At 36.2% G+C, this 12652-nt stretch overlaps 1 protein-coding gene across 11 annotated transcripts in view; it reads left to right on the top strand.

Annotated features, from left to right (window-relative positions):
- LOC111932716 (uncharacterized) overlaps window positions 1-12652 on the top strand; it is a 75903-nt gene that overhangs the window by 12072 nt on the left and 51179 nt on the right. The window contains exon 2 of one of the 11 annotated variants that reach the window (XM_086841754.1): window positions 10973-11036. The exons of the other annotated variants lie outside the window; for them this stretch is intronic. The gene's annotated coding sequence lies outside the window, so the exon portion shown is untranslated. The remainder of the gene's footprint in view (window positions 1-10972; window positions 11037-12652) is intronic. 11 annotated transcript variants of the gene reach the window in all.

The following is a 12652-nucleotide window of genomic DNA, read 5'->3' as shown; positions in this document are numbered from 1 at the left end:
AACTCATTGTTATTGTGGTGAGAATCAAATGATTTTCTGAGAAACGAGTCATAATAAAAGCATTTTCTTCAGTTGTTCTTTTCTTTGTGGTTCCAACTGCTGCATCTATATAACAAGATTTGCATTTTGCAGAAAAGATCACTTAAGTGGTTATCTTTTCAAAATGTTAAATCAAAGTTTTTAGTCTTATACATAGTTTCAAGAACCAAAAGTTCTAGATATAATTCAATAGTAATTACTGTAAATTTTAAAATAAAGGTTGTATATTTATGTTTGGCTTATGAAAGCTTGTTGAAAATGTAGATGGAAATTTTAGTTCCTGAATAACCATTTTATACATCAGTTTTGAAAACACATCAGCTTATTGTGAGTACATGATTTCTTGCATAATGATGTTCTATTGGATAGTCTAGAGGTAGCTCACAAGATGAAGAGATAAAGAAATTATTGACCATCAATCAACAGAGCTAAATTGCTACACAATGCTCAATCCTAACATGTGCAAGTAGCTCATATCCAAGAAATGGCTGTTGTTCCAAGTCATTGAGAAATCTTTGTTTATATAAATTAGCTACCTGAGCTACCCAAGCAAGTTTTTTCTTCTGATGCTTGAAAAAAAAGATTAATAAATGGAGATGAAACAGTTACTGTTATCTTCAGTTTCCAACCTGACCATGTTAAGATACTGGTATGCATCAGACTTCTCATATGTTATCATTAAAGAATAAGTCTACCATGAGCAGTGTCACTGATCAGTGCCACCTGCCTCTTCCTGAGACATTTGTATTTTTCCTTATCATTTTCTGAAAGCACATTTTCTCTCATCCTACTACTATCAAGTGCTTTGGGATGAATCTTCTTTTGGAACTGTGAAAATGGTTTGGTTATAAATTAGAAGATGGAGCTCTGATGCAATGTCACCTAATCAAGTCCTGAAATAATTATCACAGGACTGATTTCAGTGCAGTGAGCTATCTGCAGAAATGATAATAGGTGTTGCTCAAGCCTGGCACACCTAACTTCGTGTTTCCCAAGCCACATAAATAAATAGTCTTCTTTGCGTATCCACACCTCTCCTGTCACACCATTTCTGAGCAAAGAAGGGTCCTTCATCTAGATTAGCAAATAGATTGAAGCAGACACCCTCCTATTTTCATAATACTAAGCATAATTTTGCTATGCTTGCAAGTGTAGAGTATAATTATCATTATCCTCTGGTACTATAAGTGACATTGCTGTTATTGGTTCTAAATCTTCATTTTTAGGAACCTGTTTTTATCCAATACCACAAAAAAAACCCTACTTTAAACTTCAGCTCAGATAATGATAAATTTTCTCTAACATTAAATTAAACTTTTTATTATTATATACTTGCATTATAAACTCTTTTTTTAGGAAAAGCAGTCTAAGAAATAGCTGATTCTGTACTTATTAATTTGCCTTTAGTCCTTCCAATACATTGAACATGCTCTACAGATAGTTTTAGCCTTGTAAATGAAAATTACATTAGGCCCTCATATAGTATATGCTATGTTTTTAATTTTAATTCTTCATTAGGCCTTCCATTTTTTATGGTCCACTGGATTTCTGCATGTCAAGTAAAAAATTTTTGAAAAATTCATATTTTTCTCATTCTAAGCTACAAAATAATATCAATAAATCATAGTTGAATAAGTAGGAAGTAGATGAGATTACTAAGGTGTGTTACAACCTCCCCAACATTTCAAGTCGAGACTAATGTGTCATCTAGAGCTTTGGAATGCAGCAAATAATGTGCTTTACAGACCATTGATGAACTTGAAAATAGTTTATGACTTAGAATTATCATCAGTTCAGTGCCAGATTCTGCAGCACAAAGCCAGGAAAGGGCAGATATCCTTAGGGTGCTGCAAGATCTGCTCCAAAAATTAATTGTAGGGTAAGTAATGAAACTGTTGAAAACAGGATGTGATGAAATATGAAGCACTCCTTTGGCTCCCTCACAAAACCCTCCCTCCTCCTTCTATATTCTCTCTCAAAATAAATAGCTGTGACTGGGTTAAAACCGGAGTGCCACTAATGCTGCGCTTTCCATTGTATTTTCTGTGTTTCTGTGATCATTAAATACTGGAGACTGAGCCATATTTCAATGAAGCAATTTTCAGCAATCTCCCATACTTTTTTTCCTTCTATCCTGATTTTGGAGATTACCTCAGTTATCCACCATGAGTGTTTCTTTAGGCAGAAATTCAGGGTCTTACTGGACCCCTATTTCTGTGGGACAGTGTGGACTAAACCTGCTCCTATGCTGCAGTAATAAACTCGTTGGTGAAGTTCCAAATTCCACCGTAGTGAAATCTAATTTAGTAATGCTGCAGCCTGTGTTTCTCAGTCTTGTATTGCAAAAATTGATGAAACAATGTCACAAGGTTTCTGATATACAAGAGGATGGTCAAAAGGGTCTGACTAAAATGAACACACCTAGAAGTTTGTCTTGAAGGCATTTGAACACACTTTTCCTGTTCTAGCAATAAGTGGAAAACACTGATCTAATTTAGTATTATTTGCATTCTTAAAATACATGAGCAGTTGAATAAATTGTAATTTAATGGTATGAAATTTCTCTCTCAACTGTTAACAGGAATTTCAGTTGGTCATTTGCACAAGTGGCATTGCAGATCAATAGAAGCAGCTTGGCTGATGTCCTAAGCTAAAGCCATGAAATCAGATTTTGGTCCAACCCTAGTGTCTGTGTGAGAGTGTTGGACTACAGCAGCAGTCTCCCCTTTAGCTAGAAAAGCAAAAGCACTGAGAATCCAGGTTTTAAAATTCAACCTTACAAACCTAGGGGAGTGGAAAAATAATCCTTGTTCTCGGTGCTTAAAATACTGACAATATTTTTCTTTTTTGGGGGGGGCAAAAGCCCATCAGTTGGATGTTTCAAAATTAATTTGCCCAGAATTTCTGTCAATTTTTTCTCATCTCCACATCAGCTGCTACAGCACACTGACACACACGTGTATCCAACTAGTTTGTGTTTCCACAATGAGGGAATTGAAATCAAGGTTACCATTAACCAGGAGGGCAGAAGAATTTGTGATGTGTCTCCACTGGCAACAATATTAATTCATAATAAATTAAGGGTCATCCCACTTCCCTAGGGCTCCAGGTCAGTGTCAACCTTTGAACTTTGTATTGAATCCTTCCAACAAAGTGGCCCTCTACAATTAAACATCACTTAAATTTTTCCAGAATATAAATTATAAATGTGTAAAACTTCAGGTACCTTGCAGCTAAGTACCTAGACATTACAATTTGAGGTTTATTATATATATGAATAATAAAGAGTGAATTTCTCTACTCTGTACTTACTAATACCATATATTACAAACATGAATTATAAACTTTCTGTTGTTGCTCATTAAACATTTAATACTGAGATAGGAAAAAAGGGAAAATTTAATTCAGAGGCTATCTAGGCCACTAGTCATTTTGTTGGTCATCTCTCCCTTGCTCTTGTAACTCTCTGCATGGGGATTTATGTGGGGAGAAAATAAAAAGCTTATGACTTTCAAAGACCTCTAATTGCTCTTACAAAAAGCTGACAGGGAAAGAGCTGCATATGAAGGCAAAGTCTAGTAGTATTCTCAGTCCTTTAGAGCTACATTAGGGTCACTCAAACCTGAAACTTTGACAATGTGAAGGTGGAAATTGCGTTTTGTTTGCAGCTTACTTCGGGAACTCAGTCCAGCCCGGTCAAATACTTGACTTTGCTGTCTCCTTTTCTCCCCTTTTCTCATTTCAGTGTTTATATGATTCTGCCTTCTTACCAAGGTGCAAGAGTTTGTCCAAATCAAGAGCTCTGCAATCTTGGTATGGTGGTTTCTGTAGCTGCATGATACAGAGACTTTATGTCCTTTATGTTTTCACACCGTTCAAATTAGATGGAAAGATAATCACCTGGGAAGTTTGAGAATAAGCTGGTTGGGCTTGATACATAGTATTATATCTTTCTCCACTCATCTAGCCAAACAGATTTTAAGAGCAAGATTCAGGGAGAAAAAAAGTAAACTGTAACTCCTTCCTTCAATGTTTTAAATGCCTTCCCCCAATTTATTGTATTTTTTTTTAAAATTTCTAATTTGCATGAAATTTACATACACCTTCTTCCTAACACTTTTTTTAGAGAGTGGTTTATTTCTGCTATTTTTTAGATATCGACTGCACGGTAGCTTGTCCCTGTACAATCCTTCTGTAAGCATTTCATTAGAAGAAATAGGCCAAATTTTAATACTCTCGACCTTGCCCATTCCAGTTCATCCACTCCCAGCTGTACATCTAATGCCTACCTTAGTCATGCCAAGCTCACATTTTTCTCCCCTGAGTGTTAGGTCCTGCTGGCAGACATTGCCTTCTCAGTTAAAAGTAGGGCTCATTCTCAGCTATAAATCTCTGCGTTGTTCTAAGTAAGTGCAGACATGTCCAGACCTGTCAGCGAGATCAGCTCAGACAGAGTAGTTACTGCATTCCTTTTGCTGAAAGCAAATATTTGGAACTTAGATGCCCTGATGTAATTTTAAAACTAGAGATTCTAGAGTATAAACACATTCTAGAAAAGTCTCAGCTTTAGCGGATGATCAATTTTAGGTGTAGCATAGGTCTTGCCCCAGTTATCCATTTTTCAGCTATCTACAAAACAGGTGAATCTTCCTGTTTTAAAATTTAAGGTAAATTAACCTGAAAGTTTTCAGAGATTTTATGCTGTCTCCTGTAGCATATCTTCTATCATTTATCTTGCAAGAGTCAGAATTGAGCACCTTAGTATGAATACATATTGGGATTATTCTTGTTGCAAAGGGTTTACTGAGCATAGAACCAGGTGGAAAACAGTAAGATAAGTGGAGCAGTCTGTTCAGGTATTCCTGCGTCTAATTTCCAATCTTAACATAATAGTTAATAATTTATTATTATTTAAAGTACTGAAACTAACAGAATCAGCATTATTCAGATGCTATGAAGCAGAAACATTCACTTTCAATATGTGCTACACATTCCTATCTCAACTCATTTATGATTGAGTTTTTGAAAATTGCCATAGTAGATGGTATTTTTTTTCTTTTTTTAGGGATTTTGACTAATTAGATCATGTGTGTTTCTTCATATGCTACTTGCAAAATGAATATTTTAACCTGCTAACTCACTGTAAAAGCTCTGAACATTATGTATGATAATTGGCGTTCTGGTTCGCTTGTATTAATGTGAACCAACTAATTTAGTGATAGAATTGAAAAGTGCAACTAGCTACAAATCTATTTAAATTACACCTTTTGGCCCTACTCAGAATTATTCACTTTCCAATGATACAATAGTTCAACAGGCACCAGTATGATGTTGTGGAATGTCCTGATCTTTAAGATATGACACCATGAAATGTGACAGGTATGAGAGGATCCTTATTCAGCTGTACTGCTGTGGACAGATTTCAGTACACCATTGCAAAATGGAGTGCTAATATCCTAAATGCTGTTTATCTAGCTAGCTGCCCTGTGTTTGACCGAATATGTGAACATCGCAGTTGTTCCAAGATCTCATATTTTTTTCTCAACTGTGGCTCTCCTGCACACAGATAAGGTTTCCTAGAGAAAATTCAGTTAGATTTCAAAAGTATTCTGAATTGAATGGACCAGTGTTACAGTTTGTAGTGCCACTATGATTGGAAAATTTTATTTCTACTATGATTAGAATACATACTTATAATCCTGTGAAAGACATGCTTTACTTTTGAGAATGTGCTCTGTAGACAATGATTCACGAATAGCTTTCTCTGTCTCTCACATACTATGTTCTCAATTGTATAATGTTGCTGTTCTTCCTTGGTATTTAGTAACACGTATTTGGTGAAAGGGAATGCTTGATTAAGTTTCTTTTTCAAGTAAAAAGGTGGCTTGTTATTTCCTGTACTCAAGTCACTTCCTGTGGTATCAAGATTTTTCATCTGTGGGCTAATGGCTACTTACAAACAGTGTATATAAACATATATATTTGCTTCAGGATATGTTTTAATTTGAAGTGGAAAGAACACTTAGTCCTGGACATTTTACCAACATTAAAGTATCAGAGAGAATTTAGGTGACAAGTATAATTCCTTATCACAGACTAAATGAGTATTGCTATAGTGAAAGCAGCAACATTAGTTTGAAGTTGTTGCCCAGAAATGTGTTACAAATCACTGTCAGCATGAATTGTTTGAGGTTGTAGGAGATAGTCATCACATTTTTCATGGCCAAAAGCAATTTAGAAGTATAATTGATATTCCATCATCTTCTCAGTTAAAGGAATATAAACCTTAAAAAATCTATATCCCAGAAAATACAGATAAAAAGAGAGATGATGGGACACTGAGGAGAGGTGAAGCTTTGGGAAATTTGAACTACTGAGTGTGTGTATCTAGTATGAGACACCTACCTCCACAGGAGTGTTCCAATAAGGTTATGTGGGGTTTGTTAGAGATCCTAAGATGCTGTGGTTTCCACTGATTCACTTTATGAATTAGATATTTTTTCACAGATGTGTTCAGATTCCACAGATGCATTCCCATCTAGGAATGTGTGAATGTCAGATACATTAGTTCAAGTCCCTTTACTGTCAAGAATATGAGAAGGAAAATCAAAAAAGAATCAATATATGTGCTACTGTTTATGACTGATCTGTCACATGGTGGGTTGTACTAACCTATAGCAGATTTCAAAGCCCATAGACATTTTTCTAAATCTTTCATAAGCTGGTATTTGCAGTTAGATTCTAAAAGTAGAAAAAGGATGTGTTATTTACCAAAGACCGTATCTTTTCCCACGGACTTACAGAGCATTAAAAATACATCTTTATTTTGGGGTCCAGACAGTATGCACAGATACCACAAACAAAGCAAAACACAAATTTCTCACTAAGTGATTCACTTGCTTGGCTAATCTTGTCTGTGTAATGCAGAATTGTGATATTGTTCCAAAGTGACTCTCCTATAACCTTCTCACCAAACATAGTCATGCTATTACTGTTTACTCTGATGGCAGCTTCTTTCCATCCAAGAAGCTCAGCAGATTTCACAACCATTAAGCCTCCCAATGAAATAGTTAAATGTCATTATCTCATTTTCTAGATGAGGCATATAGAAATTAATGACTTGTTAGAGTCATACAGGAAATCTGTGACAGAGCAAGGAAGAGATGGCAGCTCCTACAGCTCTCATGCCTATTTTTTCATTTTTAAAATTATTCCTTTTTTCCTCAAATAAAAGGCACTCCTGGTTTTGGAACATGGCTATAAATAATTGAACTGAAAAGCTTAATTACTGAATAAGTGGGAGAAAAGTACCAAGAACAGCTCTGCTACTTTTCGAGCAATATAATGTAAGAACTGTGCTATTATTGGCATAGGATTGCTTTTAAGAAGAAACACACTAGAATGCAAGAGTCCTAGATCTCAATTTGAAGAAGGTGAGAGAATGGGAGGAGGACCTCGGTGGTTTGATATAGCACCAGAAACCTGGTGAGCAGCATAGAAGAAATGTTGAATGAAGAATGGTTGATTTGCTGTCATGCCTTAAATCTGCTGATTCATCACTGGGCTTTTTGATTTGGATGAATCTCAGTATTTCTGTTTAACCTGAGCAAAAAAGCAGTGTTCACTGTATGGGTCACGGTTCATTTAAGTTTCTCACATCCAAAGAAATCCCCATTAAGTCCACTAAATTTTCTGATACACAAACACAAAGAAATAAGATGTGAAATTCATCACATTAGTGAAAAATAATATAAATACATAAAATACATCTGAGATTTTGTTTGGAAAGTTACTGTAAAAGTGAAATACTTTAGGATGCGTGTTTTAATTTTTTTATTATTCTTACTATTTTTTACTATATGCACTTAGATATTCCCATCAATAGTGTAACACTACCCGTACAGGAGGTATTACACTGTCTGTATGTGTGTGTGTATATATATAGACATATCCACATTGTATGGCATGAATTTATGAAACTTTGAGCTGATTTATATTGTATAGGAAAGGATGGTGGAGGGTTTTAGATTCAGGAGTAGAAATGATAAGGTTTGTGTCCTGACAGAAATATTTATGAATTTTCAAAAATAATTACTGCATATATTTATTGTATGGATATTATCCTGCCCACCTACTTAGGTTTAAATTAGAGGAGTCCCTTAGGAAGAATTTCTGGCAGAGGTGAAAATAAGGTATAAACCTGTAGATAATCAAGAGTCATAACCAAAAAGTAAGAAAGCCAAGAATCATGTTCAGCCTGTCTCTGACCTAGACTGGTGAAGTTTCTTCTTCCAGTCAAGGTTACGGTGGAAGATGATACTTATGAAATCTTAAAGATGCTGGCCTACGCAGAGAAAGGGGTTGAGTGAACTTTTCAGGGAGTGTCACTGAGTGCTGACAAGGACTGATGCATACCATGAGTGGCAGCAGACTTTCTATATGACCTTGGCTAACTCATTTAATCCCTCTGTGACTTGGTTTCTTCATCTGCAGAACTGGGTATAAACAGTAATACTTCCCTGCCTCACAGGGAGCAGTGGGGATTACTGCTTTATTGTTTGCAAGGTGTGTTCAGAGACAAACAGGAAAATAGAGTGGAAGTGTTACTATTTGTTACTGGAAACCTGTAAAATATCAAATGCCTTATTCATCATGTCCTGGAAAATATATTAACTGGCTTTTTTGGGGGGGAATTGGATATTATTGGAAACCACATGAGCCCATCATACCATCCCTCTTTGCTCTGCTTCCCTTCTGCTCTCCAGTAGTTGTGTACACGTAATTAGACAAAATCTAACAACCTCTCTTCCCATAAAAAGTATGCCTCTTTCTAGGATGATAGCATTTTGGCTTCTGTAAATGATGAACCTGGGACTCCCCAAATCTGAAGTCACATCCTCTTACCTAGGAACAACCTGGATAGATAAGTAATCTTCTTCCTTTAGTCACACTTTTAAAGGAGTGAATAGCAAGTTTAAAAATTGATTTTGAATTCCAAAGGAATGTCCAGTAGTAAGGATATCTCCCTCTTGGCCTGAGAGATTGAAAGAAACTCTTAGAAGCTGCAGGTCTATGTTTATTGATAACAGATCCATGCCTATTTTGATCACACGGTGGTGCAGGTCTCATGGGTATCTATTACAGACATGCAATGATGTGTCCCCCAAATTAGCCAAAATTCAGTTAGCCTAGACAGCCAAAATTTTTAAATGACTGTGTGTAAATCAGCAAAGGAAGTTTAAACAATTCATTTTTGTGTCCTTTATCTATGCTGGTTTTGATCCTGTACTGTTGGATTGGAAGAAGCTCTAAAGCTGAACTTACATGTCTGGATCCCAGCAGCTCACTCTAGAGTGGACCATAGATGTGCACTGCCTTAACCCCACTATGCAGGAGAATTCTCTAGGCCACAGGGACTTAGAAATAGCCTGTAAACATATTTCAGTGGTACTTGCAGTATTCTGGATCCAGAAATATAAATTACAGTCAGAGAATTATTCAGTAATAGCAGTAAGTAATGCATGCAAGAGAGACCATTTATCTTCTCCATGACTGGGAAAACAGTGAATTTTCATTGTTAATATTATGGCTCCAGTTTTCTTGTGGACTGTATATCTTACTAGCAGAAACCCTCTACTATCATTTCTTCCATTCCATCAACGGATATTTAGGCATACTTAAATCTGAATATAGTGTCTGGTAAATCACTAACAAATGGTAGTCACTGTGGCTTATATGAAGTGTTGCATATGTTTGCAGCCACACCCAGGCACTCGCCTTAAAAGCACATAGGGACAATACCACTTGTTAGCTTGCACAACGCATGAGATAAGGTGATGCAATGTTCATATGTCATTGCTCTTGTATGTGCTGTTCATGTCAGGTGTTTCTCCTGGGCAGCACGTAAGTGCATGGCACCCATCAGCTCTGCAGTCTTGTTCACCATCATCTCTACTGGGACACAAAAGGTTCAGCAGAAGTAATCCATTTGATCACTCCCTTTCTACTCTTATGTCCAGTTAAATCAAACCTTTTTTTTTGCTCTCTAATTCTCATGTAAGGCTCCCAATGACATCATCTATCTGGGACTCTTGAGGTGTGAACTATTCTGTTATTTATAGATTTATCTATTTATTGCACTGATGTTGGCAGGGTTTAAATCAGACTGCAAAAGTGCTAACATGAACAAAACCAAGACATTAAAGAAAGAAGAAGTTGAATTTTTTTAATACTTAGGAAAGGATAATTTTCATATCTTTTTTTTCTAGAAAAATGTGGTTTTCTGAATTATCAGAGTTATATGTTTATCAGGAAGACATTTAACATACTTCCTTAGGAAACCAGAATACACTATGTAAATTTTAGTTGGCTTTTTCAATGTATTTTTTAATGTAGTAGTATTTTTGTGAAGAATAACACTATTTATAGCTAGAGCAATATATAATACTACTGTATCATATGTTGATGTATTTTTAAGAAAGGAATTTTTTTGAGCATAGGAAGCAAAATGTGCCTTTATAAATATAAAAATGTGCCAATACTTTAAGTCCTTGGAAAAATGACATAAATCTTAACATGCTAGTATAAGACAGAAGACATATCAAATGCCTTGTTGATGCCTTGTTGAACCAATACCTTGAAGGAAGGAAGAGTAAATAAATCTGTATTTTAATTTAATCATTATGATATCATTCACACAGCTGCTAAGAATCCTTACCACTAAATTTAGACTAGATGTTTTTGAAAATAACTTCAGCTGAGTACTCTGAAGTTATACACAGAAAGTATGCAATGATAACCTCCTCCTATCACACTAATACTGTATACTGAGAAAACCATTTACATTTGGAGATTAAATGTGGGATATTACAGAAATTTCTCAAATAGTCAAAATAGATTTGAGGAGAACAAATTTGATGTCTGTCATTTGCAGGGATTATTCTTGACCTTCCCTGTTTAACCAAGGAAGAAACAAAGAAAAGGACTGGGAGAGCTTGGTAAGGCACCTGGCACTTAAGAGGAGTTAAAGATGTCTTTTACTGTTCCATAGAGTCAGCTTGGACTACTTAACAAAACACGTAGATTGTCAGATCTGTAAGAGAACTCGTTATGTACATTTTCTCTGAAATAATTTTGGAGTGGCTACTGTTACATCATTCATTGTGTGCAGCACATGGGAGGTCTCTGAGCAAAGAGTTTGCCAATTCTCCTGCACAGGCCAAGACTCAGGGGTATATCACCTATGGGAAACATCGAAGCAGTTTGATAAGGATACCAGACCCTGATGGAAATAACACCACCTATTTTACCGTAGTATTTATATAGGTATGTTGGCATTAGCTGATGGGTTTTTAGGCTTTCTAACATTTCCAGTTGTAAGGAAAACTGCCAGATTAAAAATAATCTTTGGCTCAGGTGCTGCAGTGAGCATACAGAAAGCTGCTGAGGGTCATGAAGGTGGCTGGAGGTCCTGATGTCAGGGAGGAAGAAGGAAGTGGACTGTTTACTCTGATTTGTTTTAAACAGCTTTTAGTAGAAACAAAGTAGTACTGGAAATTCTGCAAGAGTTTTCAGTCCTTTATTCAAGGAGACAGTCTTTTGCTTATGTGAGCAGCTGGCTTTCCCTGTGTCCATCATGTGCCATTTAAACTTTTCACCCACTTCCCAGTAAGCATTTACTTCCTTTCAGTGTTCTGTACTCTGGTCTCTGCCACGTTCCCTGGCTTCTTCCTAAAATGAATTGGCCCACTGTTGGTGGCACAAATCTAATGTGATTATTTTAAAGAAAGACCAGCTAACTCCTTATGAGCAACACACAATCAGAGATAAAAAAAAAAAGGGTAATATTCCCACGGGAATTTGCATTGAAGGCATTCCAAGCACAAGGGAAATCCATGTGCACACAGTGTAATGTTGTTCTGCACAGGAGTTTCAGTACATAGCAAACTTTGTAATCATGGTTTCACTGGAGTCGGGAGTTTACCACTTGTTCAATTGGTATTTAAATTATGATCTCAAAATTGTCCTTTCAAGTATGTAGACCTGAAAAGGACTTTTTTTTTAAACTGACATTTTGGAGTACAGGTAAATGAATACTGAATCAGTCTCCTATATTTGATTCAATGAGAATACTGCTCCTGTGAAATAAACCGCAAGTAGAGTGTTGTGTAAGAGGGACGCAGGTTTACAACTCTCACATTGTAAACTAATGGTCTGAGTCTTTACCAGCTTATTCACAGTAGTATTTTATTAGTGCTACAGCCAACAAAAGCATATTGCTTGTGTTATCTGTGCTTCTTTATAACCATATTACCAAGATTACAGCAATTCATTGCCTGACATTCATCTATCTGACTGTCAAATCAAATATTCATGGAGTATTCACTGCTACTCAAAGTAGCCTGGAGAAATAGTTCTGATCCCTCTGGTTACCTCTCAGTATCTCCTAGCTGATTGTGAGGGAGGTCTTGCCTTATGCATTTGCAAGATCCCATCTCTTTGGTTATGTGTTTCTGGTGTGAGCACTTATCATTCCTTTACTGTGTAATTTATTTGATGGTGTTACTGGTATGCTATTGCATTTGTGGTGTGCAGCATGATTTTGCATTGCTAT

The sequence above is a fragment of the Cyanistes caeruleus genome, chromosome 9 (assembly GCF_971803275.1).
Source record: "Cyanistes caeruleus chromosome 9, bCyaCae1.hap1.1, whole genome shotgun sequence".
NCBI classification, from domain to species: Eukaryota; Metazoa; Chordata; class Aves; order Passeriformes; family Paridae; genus Cyanistes; species Cyanistes caeruleus.
Note: the sequence above shows the minus strand (reverse complement) of the source record. Positions and strands in the feature narration are given on the sequence as shown.